General features: G+C 51.4%; 1 long non-coding RNA gene across 1 annotated transcript; it reads right to left on the bottom strand.

Annotated features, from left to right (window-relative positions):
* Positions 1-1,772: 1,772 nt before the first annotated feature.
* Positions 1,773-4,279, bottom strand: LOC131497757 (uncharacterized). Its single transcript, XR_009255128.1, has 3 exons — positions 3,647-4,279; positions 2,924-3,071; positions 1,773-2,194 (listed from the first exon to the last, which is right to left on the bottom strand). It is a non-coding gene; the product is annotated as an uncharacterized LOC131497757 (long non-coding RNA).

Here is a 4,279-nt window from a genome sequence, read left to right as displayed (position 1 = left end):
GAGAGACAAAGAATCACAAGTCGGCTCCACACTCAGCAGCAAGCAGCACAGAGCCTGACATGGGCCTTGATCCCATGACCCTGGGATCATAACCTGAGCAGAAATCACGAGTTGGACACTCAACCGACCAAGCCACCCAGGTGTACCATGTAGAGGTTTTAACACATGTGCACAAATTCTCTGATCCTTCTTTCTCTAGGGGACAGAACCCAGTCACCCTGTCCACTTGTGTGTGGGCTGCATTTAGTGACTCACTTCTAAACAGGCAGAATGTGAACAGAAGCGTGGCTTCACGGTGGGGAACCATGTGGTGAAGGTCAGCGTCCCTGTGTTAAGTTGTGACAATATCATATATCCTGATGTGATGTCAAGTGGTGTGATGAGAAGGGCACTTCACCTCTGTGGTATTCTTCCCCAAATCCACAATCCCAATCCAAACACGAGAAAACATCAGATGCAAAATGAAAGGCTTTCTACAAAACACCTGAGCAGTTCTCTTCAAAGGTGTCAAAGGTTGAAAAACCAAGAAGGAATCAGAAATGGTCACAGATCAAAAGAGGAGTGGACGTGAGGACTTCATGCAACTTTGTGTCCTGTGCTTATCAGCATCACTGTGCCCCTGTGTGTGAGGGTTTTGTGCATGTGTGTGTCTAAATGTGTGTAAGAGTTGGGCATGTGGGAGTGCACGAGTGTGCATATGAGTTGCGTGTGAATGTGTGTGTATGAGCACGTATGATTTGAGTGTGTGCATGTGTGTGTGGTTTGTGTGGGTGTGTACACGTGCAAGTGTGTGGATGTATGTGCATGAGTGTGTATATGATTTACGTATGCAAGTGCACTAGGAGATTTCCAATCATAGCATATATGGCAGCCAGATTTTTTAGAATAATATAGAACCAAAATCCTTAATAATTCCTATAATCCACCAATTTTAGTTTATGAATACTAAATCTTCCTCACCCTAGTGACCAATTTAGCAGGTTAAAAAGTGCCTTAGTCGTGTTTTACTACAGAATTGTGTGCCACGGGCGTGGATTTTTTATCAGAATGCCTCCAGCTGCAATGACAAATTCCCAGCCCACACTGGGCACATGTGGGCCACCTCTGTGCTAGCGAGGAGACCCTGAGGGGCCTTGAGGATGCTGCCCCTGTTCTCTCCTGCTAAGCATCACCTCGGAACCATAACCCCTTCACTACCCAATGTGACTTAGGGCCACAACCCTTCCCACCACACCCTTGGGAAGAGATGCATTTTGGGATTCAGGATGTTTCTTGAGTTTGGAGGAGGGAGGAGAGGCTGGCTCTTGGGGCCCAGAGTCCTTCCCAATGTGTGGACACTGGAGGGTCAGTTCTTTATCCCCACACACCCCCAGGCCTCCTTTAGCACATACTCTGAAAACCATGTCTCATGGCCCCACAGGCACCCCGCTCTTCTCCAGAGTGCATCTGAGGCCCTGCAGAGGCCCAGATCTTAGTTTCTAAACAGTACCTTCAGTGAAAGGAACCAGGTTCCTTGGAGAAACACCTGATATTAGGGCTGCACCTGTGCAGCTGGCACGCCCCCGCCCTGCATCTCAGCACTAGTTATGCCCCTGCCCCACCCACTCCTGCCCGGCAGCACCTGATGGGGGAACAGCTTCCCACATAGGGCCTCCTGCCCCAGGGTGCAGGGAGCAACCCAGCAGTGACGTGGAGACACTCAAGTCCCCACGTGACAATAGCAACCCATCGATCTGAGAGTCGAAGGTGATTTTTTTTTTTTTTTTTTTTTTTTTACCGATTTTGTTTTAACCAAGCCTCCTCCATGAGGTACTCTGGAGAGCACCAAGGCGTCTGGGTGGTGTCTGGCCTCCCAGGGCTCTCACCTGGTGGGCCTCAGCAGCAACAAGCCCAGCTGAGACATAGGGGGATCTGCAGAACAGCTCTGGCTGACATGAGTTCAGTGCTGTTGGGTTCCGAACCTCCACTTGTTTCCATATAAGAAAACTGAGGGGCAGGTCAGCCGGTGTGTGTCCCAGACTTGCCTGACTCCAAGGCCCAGGCAAGGAAATATGCTTTGAGTGTGGGTTGAGCAGTGTCAGAGATGCGGAGGATGCCAGGACGTCGGGCTGCAAAGGTGGGTGGGATGGCCTCTCCCACCTGCCACCGGCAGGTAAATCGGCCGAGCTGTTCTGGGGAGCAAGTTGGCAACGCCCTGAAAGGGAGTTGGAAATGCCCACCCTTCAGTGGAGCCTCCCCATTTCTGGGACTTCATCTGAAGGATATTCCAACGTGTATGGAAAGATTTGGGCGGAAGTATTTCCTTTAGCATTATTTACAACAGAAGAAAAGTTGGGCACAATAGCTTTTGCTCATGTAAAGTGAAAGAGGTAAATAAGTCATGGTAGTCCCAGCACTGTGTCCTGCTCCAGGGCAATCTAGCACCGCACACAGAGACTCAGGAACGTGGATGCAGCCAGAGCTGTCCATCGGAGCCTGGGCTTCGTGCTCTGTAACAGATCAGGTGAGATGACCTCAGTGAAGAGACCATCACTGAGCACAGGGTGGGTGCCAGTGAGAGAGGTGGCATCATTGACTCTCACTCTGGAGGCTCGTGGGAGGGCTGCACACACACGCACACGACACTGCTCTTCCCCAAACGCACAGAGCAATACAGAGGGGCAACCCCATCAGTAAACAGAGAGCAGCCACCTCCGGGAGCGAGTGGTGAGCAATTCTGTCACTTGAGCAGGCACATGTGTGCACCTGCATGTACTGTACGTGCATATGTGTGTGTGTACCTGTGAGAGTGTTGCATGCATGTGTACGTGTGCTTGTGTGTGCGTGGGCCTTCTTCCCTCGCGTACAATGTCTTTCTGACCAGGGTCATGGTCACAAGGTTTAGAAGCCACGGCTCTGTGCCCCCTGTGTCCCTCAGGCTTACTAGTTCCTGGTTCTTCTCAGCTCTTATTCCACCCCAAGGAGCAGTGGTGACACCAGCAGGGAGTCGTGCCGAGTGAAGTTTCTCCAGCCAGGGTCTCTGGAGCTCCCTGTTCCTGCAGCAGCTGAGCCTGGCCTTGCTTCAGACGGGGCTAAGGACAAACACATATCCACATCTTTAGATTTTCCCTCTAAAACAGTTTCATGGTAAGACACCACATCAGAGAACAACAGCTGCCGGTGGGAAGCGTTTGGAGGGAAGTGTCCTTCCACATGGCTCCACCTTGTTCCTGGGTACCACCCCACTGCTTCCTGGGGGTCACTGTACCATGTCATCTATAGGGCATGGGGGGCTGAGGTCAGGTGAGCACAGGGTGCCATTGACAACAGGCCTCGTCCCCTGGTCCTTTCAAGGGCTCCTTAGTGTTTGGCCTCTTCTATGGGCTCTTATACCACATGCCACCCAAATAACCTCCCAAATTCTGGAAAGACACTGACTATCCTATTTTCAAACAATCTACATTACTGAACGCTTTGCATATGACCTACTTTTGAGTGTAGTAATGGCACAATCCAATGTAGAATTGTTTGGAATTGTTATCTTGATGGAAAAACAGATGTTGTACCATTTTCTTAACAGGCCAACTCACTACTACTTTGTCGACCTCAACCTTTCATTGGGATTTGTGCCCCGAGACATAGGAGTCAGGGGATGATCGAAACGTACCTTCCGCTCGGCCGCCAGCTGTGTCTCTGCGTCTCTGGCTCCAGTGGAGTATGGTAGACACTGCTGCTCTCTGGCCCTCTTCTCTTCTGTTGGGCGATCAGCCGGCCAGGCGTTGACTCACCAGAGCCACAGCCTTTTTACCTGCCGGGCCCTGTGGGGAGTAGCGTGTTGAGGGTGTGTTGGTGGCTGTGTGCATCTTTTTTTCCCTTTTGTCTTCCCTCCTTAAGCAGCTGTTTCTGTATCTCTGGGTTAAGTCACACACAGAGTGGATCGATGGGCTTGTGTGGGTGTGTCTGCACATCGGAGAGCTTCCGACAGAGATGGGGAGAGCAGGAGAGGGTGGCCCTGTCTTTTCCTGCCCAAATGTTAACTGGATTCTGTTTTGCTTCTGTTCTTGGGAGGGCTTTTGCGTTTAGCCCACCTCACCACTTACCTGGGAGCCTGCAAATGATCCACGGGAGCATCTCTGTGGTCTCAGGTACCCTTTTCTGTTTGTGGCCCGCTGAGCTGTGGAATGTGGGAGGAGAGACCCACTGCCCTGACCTGTGCCAGACCTGAGGTTGGTGTGGAAGCCCCTGGCCCCCCACGTGCATCTTTTCTACCCCCTTCCTCCAGGTGGTTTTCCTTTGAACG

This window comes from Neofelis nebulosa, chromosome 16 (genome assembly GCF_028018385.1).
Source record: "Neofelis nebulosa isolate mNeoNeb1 chromosome 16, mNeoNeb1.pri, whole genome shotgun sequence".
Lineage (NCBI taxonomy): Eukaryota > Metazoa > Chordata > Mammalia > Carnivora > Felidae > Neofelis > Neofelis nebulosa.
Note: the sequence above shows the minus strand (reverse complement) of the source record. Positions and strands in the feature narration are given on the sequence as shown.